The sequence below is a fragment of the Perissodus microlepis genome, chromosome 3, assembly GCF_051167445.1.
Source record: "Perissodus microlepis isolate ML-2025 ecotype Zambia chromosome 3, ASM5116744v1, whole genome shotgun sequence".
NCBI lineage: Eukaryota > Metazoa > Chordata > Actinopteri > Cichliformes > Cichlidae > Perissodus > Perissodus microlepis.
The window spans coordinates 7,477,975-7,490,179 of NC_140463.1; the positions used below are offsets into that span (position 1 = coordinate 7,477,975).

General features: G+C 39.0%; 1 pseudogene; it reads right to left on the minus strand.

Annotated features, from left to right (window-relative positions):
* Positions 1 to 494: 494 nt before the first annotated feature.
* Positions 495 to 1,802, minus strand: LOC146389691 (uncharacterized; annotated as a pseudogene).
* Positions 1,803 to 12,205: the final 10,403 nt, after the last annotated feature.

The window sequence follows — 12,205 nt, forward strand, 5'->3', positions numbered from 1 at the left end:
CAAATACAATCAAAAAAAATGCACATTTAAAGTCCCATGGTAAAGACATGAATTAAACAAATCAAAACAGCAAATATGAAGGAAAGAACACAAGGAGATAATCAAAATTAAAAAGACCTAAAAATAAATCCCTAAAACTCAAAATAAAACTTAAAACTGCTGAAGCAGCAAAAATGATTAGAACGATAAGCTTAAACTAAGAAAAAGCAAAGAAATTAAATCAGTTACGATGAACAAGAGGTCCACTAAACAGGCCCCACCAGAGTGTTTCAGTCATTTCTTTATCAAGATGACAACATTTAGGTTAAAACCAGAAGCAGAAAAAAGATATTTTAATCATTTGCCAAAGAAACAACTCCATACCCTTCATCCGTTTTCCTGCTTGGGCTGGACTGAGGTCAGTTTTGTCATCAGACAGTGAGTCTGAAGGTCGTTCCCACATGCCAGTTATTATTGGGGGTATGCACGTGCTGCAGGAGCAAAAGCTGAAACCTCTATGCAGACCATTGATTCCCAGCCTCAGTTTTCATTTGCATTGCTCTCTTGACCTGTTTGTCTCTCCACCTGTGACCAAGGTTGTGATTGTACAGAAGACGTCCATCAGGGAACACGTCCCTGCAGCGACTCCACGGGTACCTGGTGTGAGTGAGTTGATGCTCCTTCAGGATGTTTTGCCAAAAAAACATTTTCCTGCATGTTTCGCACCAGAACGGTCTCTCTCCAGTATGCAGACGCCTGTGGTGGTTAACACTGGACCGCTGAGTGAAGGTTTTGTTGCACTTGTCGCACCAGTATGGCTTCTCTCCAGTGTGTATACAGCGATGGCTTCTGCCAGTTGAGCAAAGGTTTTGTCACACAGGTCACATCTATATGGTTTCTCTCCAGTGTGCAGCCGAGGGAGCCGAACTCTGTTAACTGTTTGCCACATTCTCCACAAACATAGGGTTTCTCTCCAGTGTGAACACGGAGATGATTTGTCAGTGTATCTGAAAGTGCGAAGGCAGCGAAGAAACTTACCTTACATAACACATTTCGAATGTGTTTTTATCACTTTCTGATGTTTTATTGGTTATTGGTAACTTTATTGTCCCTAACGGGAAATTGATTTGCAGTATGTCCGTACAAACAAACAAACAGACAACCAACACATCACATACACACTCCAAAATAATATAATATAATATAAGCCTGAGAAAACAACCTAGATTTTTCATCAAAAAAGTGCAATGTGCAATGGCAACAACACTCATGGTTTAGTGTTATTAACTATGATAATAGCAGTAGGTACAAAAGACAATCTATGTCTCTTTGTCTTCACTGCAGGCACTTTATAACGACGACCTGATGGAAGCAGTTGAAAATCATTAAAGAGAGGATGATCTGAACACAACAGGACAGAGGTGGCCTTCCTCAGCACCTGCCTGTTATAAAAGTCCACAAGCTGGACCTGAGACCTCCCTGAAATTTTACCAGCCAATTTAACCAGGTTGTTAAGTCTGGTCTTATTATTCAGGGACATATTACCTTACCAAGCAATGATACAGAAAGTTAAAACAGATTCAATAAAACTTTTATAAAAAAAGAGTCATCATTTCAGATGAAACATTGAAACCTCTCAACCTCCTTAAAAAGTACAGTCTTTGTTGAACCTTTTTCACTGTAGCAGCAAGATGTGACTCAAAGGACAGAGTCTTATCAAGAACAACCCCCAAATACTTATAACTGTCCACCAGTTCAATGGCTGCACCATTTACCACTGTTAGTGCAGGATGGGGGAATGTCTTCCTGAAGTCAATAGCCATGTCCTTGGTTTTCAAGGTGTAATCATTAAGAAGGACTGATTACACCACGAAACAAACTCATCCACAACAGGTACATACCTACTCAAGTGTATTCCTTCAATTATAATTATCATTAAATCTCAAATAAAATCTATTCAGCTCATTGGCTAACTGAGAGTCTGAACTAAAACCAGGGAGACTTATCTTATTACAGTCACTGTAACAGTGACCAGTCATGTGTTTCATGCCTGCCCAGGCAACCCTTAAGTTATTGCTACCCATCTCCGCCTCTACCTTATCCTTGTATTTTATTTTGGCTTTTTTAATTTCTGATCTGATCTCCTTCCTAATTTCTCTAACTTTCAAGATATTCCCTTCAATAAAAGCTTTTTTTGCTTTCATGAATCAGCCTCATAAGAGCTTTTGAAGACCATGGTTTGTTATTAGGGAAAAAATGCACAACCTTTGAAGGAATAATCATGTCTCTGCAAAAGGAGATATAGCTGCAGACAACGTCAGTGAGTTCATTAATGTCTCTACATGATTCTATAAACACCGACCAGTCTGTACAGTCAAAGCAGCCCTGCAGGGCTAAAGAGGCGTCGTCACTCCAAACTTTTGTGCGGTGTTTCCTCACTTTCTCTCTTCTCAGTACAGTCTTGTAAACTGGCAGAAGATGCACCGTGTTGTGATCCGAGGATCCGAGGGCGGGGCCAGCCACAGATGTATGTTTTATTAATTAAACAATACATATATTAATTGTTGTGTTATCTATAGATATAATATTTATATATATTTATTTATAGTATAGCAAATATATTTAATTATTACTGTTTAAATGACTAATATGTGACATTAGTAGTGATGTGGTGCTGAGGATTAAAATGCCTTTTTGTCTTTTGGTAAGTAAGCAAATAAGACAGTAAAATTATAAGTAATTGATAAGGAATATTCACATTTTTCAGTCTCAGTCAAAGTCACTTAAAAAAGGGTGGATTCACACATTAATCACAATTTAATATTTAAAAACAAGTTCCGTCAAATTACATCTTTATCTTTGATGCTGTGCAAACATTGCTGATTCCTTTCTCTTCTTGCTCTTTATGAATGCGCACAAGTCTTTCCACAGCAAGGAACAGGGAGATCCAACGAGTCTGATTGGATCGAAAAAAAAAATCAACTTGCACTCACGTTCCTCATAAGCCATGATTGACCTGCTGGTTTTATTCCACAGAGCATGACATTTTGCAAAAGCAGAACAAGATAGTCCCTTGCATGTATTATTGGTAATACATACAAAAGGCCTTCAAGAAGTTTGAACCACTTTCTGTTTTCGTCCGGGTCACTTATTCTCTGATGTGATACTCTGAATGGATTTCTTCTAATGTTGACGCAAGAACATCAGATGTGTGTGAACCTTTAATAGGTCTACAAGCCAGTGCAGCAGAATGTCTTTCTAAAGAGATGTCATCTTTCCAATGACAAGTCACTCCTAAGGAGCTATTCTATCTGGCAGACCAGCGGTCTGTTGTGGTAGCAACATAGTTCACAGTGCTCAGTTTTTTGATTCAAATTCAAATTCAAATTGTATTTGTCACATACACAGTCATACACAGTCATCTGCCCTTTGGTTTCATCTGCACAAGTGCCAAGGTAGGTCTCCCCTGCAGAATTGGTTTTCCCTTCGTCGAGAGCAGCGCTGGGCTCTTCAAATCACGGACAAACAGGATCCCATATTCATGATTTTTAGTTCACAAACACTTGTAATGACTAACTACTCCTGACATTTTGGAGATGTTAGCTCTTTATACAGTAAAGTTGCAGTGGGATACAAATAATATCAGGCTGATCCTGCCACGATTTGTTCCCCGGTTCAAGTCACGGACAAACAGGATCCCACAGCTGTTTATGTTTTTAAGCCCATTTTGCACAGAGAGGCATTTTTTTAAAAATGTATTGATAGCAATGTTGAATATTATTACACAGGAAAAAAACAACTACACGTAAAATAATCACACCGTGACGCCTCTGCCTTTGTAAATGGAGGGACAGTAACTGCGTGTGTATATGTAAGCGTGTAAAACCTGCAGATAGTCAGATTAACAGAAACAGTATTTTGTCTCTATCTACCTTTCTGCAATTCATCTCATGTAAACAATAACATGCACACAGCGTGACGTGAAAAAAGGCACATACCTTTGACGTTGCCTGACGAACTCTGTATTCCTCGGCCACACGTAAACGCAAAAAAGGAGTTTTAAACAATCTCCGTTTTCAGTGATTCGAAACGCCGTTTACGTGTGGACAAAACAGCTGCATGTTCAAAAATACCCGTGTAGGTGCTGACGTAGCTTAAAAGAGTCAGTAGTTACTTTCTTACCACCTGTCATTTATTGCAGATTACTTGTATTTGCTTAATTGTTTACTAAATGTTTGAGATGTGAAATAAACCTCAATGGAGAAAAATATGGGTGTGTGTGGTTGGAGGATGTGTTTGCACATGTGCGGGGGGGGGGCATTTTTCATGTAAAACAAAGGGGGGCCTAGCAAAAAAACGTTTGGGAACCACTGGGATAGGAAATTAATATGAAAATTAAAATAAAGCGTAAATTTAACCAGGAAAGAAAAAAGTAAAATATAAAAATTAAAGTTAAAAATAAAATAACTGTACATCAAAATACGTAATATAGAAAATATACATAACAATAAGAGCAGCTGTACGAGTAATAAATGGTAATGAAAGAAATGCAATGTCCAGGGTTGTGCAATCCACATATTTAAGTGTCTTGTGATAGAGTGATTTGATTTGATGACCACACAGTGTAGTTGTGCAGTAAACAAATGTCCAGAATGTCCAATGTGTGTGTAAAAACCATATGTGTGGGTCAGTACTATGTAGTGGTGTGATTGAGAGACGTATCACCTCCACCACATAGTACTGACCCACACATATGGTTTTTACACACACATTGTCTCTTAGTGACGCTGAAAAACTAGTTCATGCATTTATTACTTCCAGGCTGGACTACTGTAATTCAATCAACTAATCAAGGCTTTATTCGCCACGTGCAGGTTGCCCTGCAGTGAAATAGGACCCCCCCCCCCGACCTTACACACACAACACAGACATCACATGGGGATACAGGTCGGAGATCGGTAGAAAAAAGAAAAAAAAAAACCACTGAAATATACACTACAATGGGAAAGTGCAAGAGGAAAAAAAGAGACCTCTACTCATGCTGGGCTCCTGGGAGGACAGCATGAGAACAGGAAAAAAAAAAACTCCTCTGCACAAAAAAGCACATAAATGTCCACAGCACAACATTATGGAACACGTGACAAGCCACAGGGTCGGGTGGGGGGTGAGTATGGGCTCAAAATGTGGTCATAAATATTTTGTACTTGTAAAAAAGATTTGTATGTGTAAAAAAGATTTGTGTGTGCGTAAAAAAGATTTGTGTGTGCGTAAAAAAGATTTGTATGTGTAAAAAAGATTTGTGTGTGCGTAAAAAAGATTTGTGTGTGCGTAAAAAAGATTTGTATGTGTAAAAAGAATTTGTGTGTGCGTAAAAAAGATTTGTATGTGTAAAAAAGATTTGTGTGTGCGTAAAAAAGATTTGTGTGTGCGTAAAAAAGATTTGTATGTGTAAAAAAGATTTGTGTGTGCGTAAAAAAGATTTGTGTGTGCGTAAAAAAGATTTGTGTGTGGACTTAGCCCAAAACCCCCTGCAAGTTACAAGTACGAATTTTGACCCTATTTTTCTTCCTTTCATCTGATTGGTCAATGTCATGTCAATCACAAATGTAACAATCCAATCAGAGAACAGATGGGTTTGGCTGTCGCAGGGGCGCTTTTTTTGAACTGCAGGTCTTTGAAGGGAATAAATGCCCTTTTACATGCCAACCCAGCATTTTCCTTCATCACCACGAAGGAAAACAGTCTGTGGTTGTCCGAGTTTGGTGATTTTTGTGTCACAGGTCTACGTGTTTAATACAGAGACTTCCACAGCCTTTTCAACAGCGCTGCGGACCGCGGGGTGGGGGCGGGCAGTGTTTTGGAAATGACAGTCTTCATTACAAAGCTTTCTTCGTTATGAATTAGCATACATGTTTTTATTGAACATTTGAGGAACCAGCAAAAAAAACAGAAACTCTTGTAGAGGACATAAAGTCAGAGATAGAAAAGACAAGGAGCAGGTGCATCTAGTACAGGTAGAGCTGCTGCAAAAACCCACAGAGCCCAGCAGCCAGCGCAACAAATTCTGGATCCTTTGCTTTTAGTTAGCAGTTAGCATTAGCAGCACATCCTGCGTCCGATGTGAAAGGACTTTTATGCTGCGCACTGTGACTCACAGCAATGGTCCCGGGTCAGCCCTGACTTTGTGTTAAACTAATCCTAAAGTAATAATGGTATTTCTAACCACTGATATAGCACAACTCTATCCTTTCAACAGCTGCTGAAAGCTAGGGGACCTAGCTGCTATCGGATATTTATATAGAGATCCTCCAGCTTCAAACTGTATTATCCTTCAAGGACCTGCAGTTCAAAAAAGCGCCCCTCCGACAGCCAAACCCATCTGTTCTCTGATTGGATTGTTACATTTGTGATTGACATGACATTGACCAATCAGATGAAAGGAAGAAAAATAGGGTAAAAATTCGTTTGTAACTTGCAGGGGTTTTTTTGGGCTAAGTCCACACACAAATCTTTTTTACGCACACACAAATCTTTTTTACACATACAAATCTTTTTTACACACACACAAATTCTTTTTACACATACAAATCTTTTTTACGCACACACAAATCTTTTTTACAAGTACAAAATATTTATGACCACATTTTGAGCCCATAGGTGAGGAGTAATCTGAAGCAAACACAGCAGCCATCCTGCCCAGCGCTACCATTCCAGCGTAAATAATCAGGCCCCATCTTGTAGTACCATATAACACCCTATTAGAGCACTTCGCTCTCGCTCTGCAGAACTACTTGTTGTTCCTAGGGTATCTAAAAGTAGAATGGGAGGGAGAGCCTTCAGTGTTCAGGCCCCTCTGTGGAACCAGCTTCCAGTTTGGATTCGGGAGACAGACACTATCTCTACTTTCAAGATTAGGCTTAAAACTTTCCTTTTTGCTAAAGCATATAGTTAGGGCTGGACCAGGTGACCCTGAATCCTCCCTTAGTTATGCTGCAATAGATGTAGGCTGCTGGGGGATTCCCATGATGCATTGAGTTTTTCTTTTCAGTCACCTTTCTCACTCACTATGTGTTAATAGACCTCTCTGCATTGAATCATATCTGTTATTAACCTCTGTCTCTCTTCCACAGCATGTCTTTTATCCTGTCTTCCTTCTCTCACCCCAACCGGTCGCAGCAGATGGCCCCACCCCTCCCTGAGCCTGGTTCTGCCGGAGGTTTCTTCCTGCTAAAAGGGAGTTTTTCCTTCCCACTGTCGCCAAAGTGCTTGCTCATAGGGGGTCATATGATTGTTGGGTTTTTCTCTGTACCTATGAAGTGCCTTGAGGAGACTTTTGTTGTGATTTGGCGCTATATAAATAAAATTGAACTGAATTGAAGTCTACACCCACACTGATTCAGCTGGAAGTGAAACATACAATACATACATAAATACATGTGCACTCGTTGATTGAGTAAGAAATGACACACACACCTATATCAAAATGCTGATTCACTGAGAAGTGATCCACACACAACATACACATCCACACGCTTGTGCAATGAAGAGTGATGCACACACACACATGCTGATGCAATGAAGAATGCTTTGCTAACAAATGCTTATGCTGATACGCAAAATGCTGCACACAAACATCCAAATACAGAAGTTGTTATTATTATTATTTTGTGAGTTCATGATTTAAGAATCAGCTCTTTAAACCAGGCCTGAAAGATTGAAATTTAAAGCTATGAAATATTCTTACTGGAAACAGTCGCAAAGTGTGTTTCTCCATGATTATAATGGGTTTTGGAGAAATTCACTTATATGGGACACTGATCACATGAGATAGTCCTGAGTCTAAAAGGATTGCAGCGAGTCAATCCAGTCCAAAATAACAGGGAAGTGTTTTCCTTTAAAATGATGACGTGATCTTGCTGTTAATGGAAAAACTGCACCGACCTTAGGATCAGTAAATGTCGACAAACAATTCACCTAGCAGGTAAGAAAAGGGTGGATGCATTGTTTTGTTTTGTTTTTGCAGGAGCAGGAGGACAAGAGAGACTCGAGGGGGAGACTGTAGCTTCACATGAGAGTGTGGAACTGCAGACTTAATCCTTTGGCTGCTAATTTTGAGTTACTGATGTTTGCATTAAGAAAATTGTGTTTTATTGGCTGTGTTTTGATTAAGGTATCAGATTATATTGTTGGGAATGCCAAATGCTACAGTGGAGAAAACATTTGATATCACTCATGACTGGAATATGTTACTATTAACCATAGCAGGCCACTGTAAAAGTTGATTACATTTTATAGAGGAAAATAGCCAAAACTTTAACAATATTTATGAATAAAAGGGGAAGGGTAGATTTGTCATGTTCAAAATAGAGATATGTAATAATAAACACTGGTCCATGTGATTTAGGTTCACCCTTAAAATAGTCAATAATTAAAAAGTAGAATACAACCGACAGGGGCATGTGCTAGTGTAACGGGTGCTCAGAAAGGTTGGCTTTTCACGGTTTATTCCTCACAGTGCAAACGCGCCTTGTGTTGACAGACTTACATTTTACTACTTGATAAAGATGGAAAATAATAATTTCTCCCATTTTACAGTCTATCACACTGAACTTGTATACAAAAAGAAATCTTATAACCCATAAAAATACTTTTCACAACTGTATAATCAAAAAACAGGATAACAGAAGTATCACCGGCTAAACATTTCCCTCTAGTGGACAAATTATGGTAGAGCACTAAACTTTCACATGCTTGAGCTTTACAGACAAAATGACCGTTAACAAGTGCACGTACCTGCAGAAGACATAGAACCCACTTAACATGTGTCTTCTGGTGGTACTCGCAATTGTAGCTCCTACAATGTAAAACAAACGTCACAAAAATCACAGAAAAAAGTAAGTCCAAACACATTTCTAGCTATGCGCAGGAACCACTAGAGGGCCGGCAAAAGCTTACAGCCAAAGAGCATAAATACGGCAGAAACACTGTTTAACAGCAACCAGCCTTTGTTTCGGTTATGCAGTAACATTCTAACATCAATACTAGTGATGGGGCCAGCAACACTGACGCACCGGCGCATGTACCAAGCTCACAGAGTGAAGCCTGTATTGGTGCGTGCATCGCTTTAAGACTGTCACGTGATCGATACAGCTGCTGTATCGCTCATTGCCAATGCGCCAAACTGTGTTTAAAAGGTACCGCATCCGTATCTGTCAAAAGAGTGAGTCGCTACCAAAAAAACCCACAAAATTACTCCCGCAAAGATAAATGAAAATACACATCTCTCCATAACAAAATGGAGCCTGAAAGAGAAAGGAAAGTTTCTGCTGTGTGGGATCATTTTGATCTTTTAACTGCAAATACTTTGTCTGTCTTTGTTTCAGTGTAATCTATCAGAATGGGAAAAAACAGTGACGTGCAGTGTAAATTATTTATTTCATTTTCTGCATTTCTTACACAAACAAAAGCACCTCCTCAGTGTTCAGGCATGACAGAGCCAAACATGAAAATGAGGAGACAAACACACTGAGAATGAACACAGTTCGGCCTATATTGACACTGAACAGCTTTATCATCATTTTTTTATTAATATGTGTTTTATGAATTTGGAGAGTGTCGGAGAGAAACATTCCAAGATCAGAGGATCCTTTAACGTACTGGAGGAATAGGAAGACATCTTATCAGAACCTTTTCCACCTGGCTTTACAGTTTTTGTGTACCCCAGCTTCATCTGTGCCTGTGAGTTTTCCAAAGCTGAGGAAATGGTGTAAAAAAACAAACAAACATTTAAGTAATTAAAAAAATATCCAGCAGGTGTCAGTATGGAGCAACACAGCAACACTGTGTCCGACACGGATGATCTGATATCCTCGTGTGGGTGTTGTTCCCACATCATCATAATAAATGTAATAAAAGTGACCAATCACATTGTTGTGACGTCCCCCTTTTGTGCCTTTGAAAAATACCACCTTAAAAAAATCTACTTCACTTGCGAGAAGAGAAACCCCTTCTGGAATTCTTTGCATTTCAGGATACTTTCCTTTAATAAACGGTAAGCATTATACATATTGTCCTTACAGAGGCGGTTTGTCTTCTCGCAAGTGAAGTAGATTTTTTTAAGGCGTTTGTTTTTTTCGAGGTCGTGGATGACGTCAGCAGAAGGTGATTGGTCACTTGCAATGTTGAACCTGGAACAACATTATTTGGCCTCATCTACCCAACACTAATCAATACAAACATATATACATCGACATGTACAACTTATGTGCCAACATTTACGCCAAAAACCATAATAATTTCAGAGCCTTTCATTACAGAACTTACCCTCACAGTGCAAACGTGCCTTGTGAGGAACGGAAGCCTTAGAAGCCTCAGACGCCAGAGTGAGATCCGGTTTCTGGGTTTCCAAAATAAAATACAACAAAAATGATAAATTCACACTTAAAATAATAATTAAGACCAGGTAAGTACATTTTTTTCCAGATGTATTTTTAACTCTGTTACACTAGGATGTAGTACTGCAAAGAAGAAGAGTAAAACAATGAAGAAAAAACCATTGTGTTTAGCTTTGATTAATTAAAAAGTACCATTACACTGCAAATTTTGCATGAAGCACATGACTAATAGTTGTTCTGTTCTGAGCTTTTGTTTCCTATAGCACCCACTTGGTAATTGCAAATGTTCGAGGGAGGAATATCACCAAAAGTGGGAAAAGTAAGCCCCGATGGGGGTGATAACACCATAAATGTCACTTATGGTCAAATTCCTAAAATTTGACACTAAGTATAAAATTCTCGAAAAATTTAGAGATGGAGAAGAGTTCTAGATAAACATAATTTGGCAAACCCCACGGGGGTGGAGGGTTTGAATGTATAATATTTTGAAATAACACCCAATAAAATGTTGACCATGTTGATTATGTTTATTCTAGTGTGCAGAGATTTGCTAATCTGACCAGGGAATGTAATAAACAGGAATGTCAGAACAGTAAGCGTTAAAGTCAACTTTGACAGTCCAGACTAGGATGGCGTTGGACAAAAGGGTTGGTGTGACCAAGGTGTGGTTCGGCTTGTTGTATGTACATTTCAAAGTGATACAGCTCCGGATGGGCCAGTTACCAGGGCATGGAAAGATGACAGACTTTATTAAATGAGGAGAAGGAATTTTCTGGGATTGAAGATCCTCTGCGTGAGTGGTTGACTAAAGCATGCATTAAAATAAACGCTTGATAATTGGCCATATTTACAGCTGTATTGACTTGTTGTGGACGCGGTCTATCTCATGTTTAAGGACTCTAAGTAAAAGATTGGAAAACAGTGACACTAAGAGAAGAATATGCAGTGCCACACTATCAGATGCCAGTGAAGGTTGGGCTCAGTGATGAATCAGGTGAGCTGGATTCATGGCTGAATCAAGACATAAATTCTCCTGCGGTGGTCAGTGAGGGAAAAACAGTGGGGAAAAAAAACAGAGTTGCAAATGTGAACTTCATATTAACACACAGGTTTTGTTTCTAGACAGTTTTGCGGATGCAGGCTCTGGGCGGAACCAGGAGTTCAACAGATCTAACATGATAATTAAACTGATTTCATTCCCTAACACAGGGCAGCAGGGCTAGAGCAACAATACTGGAGAGGAGAATTTCTGATGTTTTCTGAGATACGATGTCACTAACCTCTTCCTTTAATTTCTAGCTCCGGTGAATTGACACATGGGATTGTGTCAAAAAGGGGGAAGTCGAGTTTTAACATGAAACAATGGTTTCAATGACTTTATTTGTGTGTTTAATAATTTAGGTATGGTAAAACTTAAGATTATGACCCAGAGGTTCATGAGAACCAGTGAGAAGCATAAATCATCATTTTCATGTTTAAGCATTAATGATTGAAATAAACTGAATAGCGTTTAGAAGATAAAATGCCAGTGTTCATGAGAAGCTGAGTGTCACACTGGAGAGGAAACCGTGTGACGGCAGGCTGAATGAAACATATGCTTTTGTGAAAAGGAGGGAAAGAATTGAATTAGAATTGAAAATGGTTAATTTGTTTTTGATTTCTTTTACTTAAATAAGCGGTTATAATCATTTTCATACACACATTGCAAATAAGAGTTGACGCTCAGTCTTCTGAAGGTCATAAGCAGAGGGGTAAATGCAAACATGCTTACACATGTAGATATGATTAGAATAAGTCTCTGGGTCAGAGAGTCCTGAACATGATATTCTAAA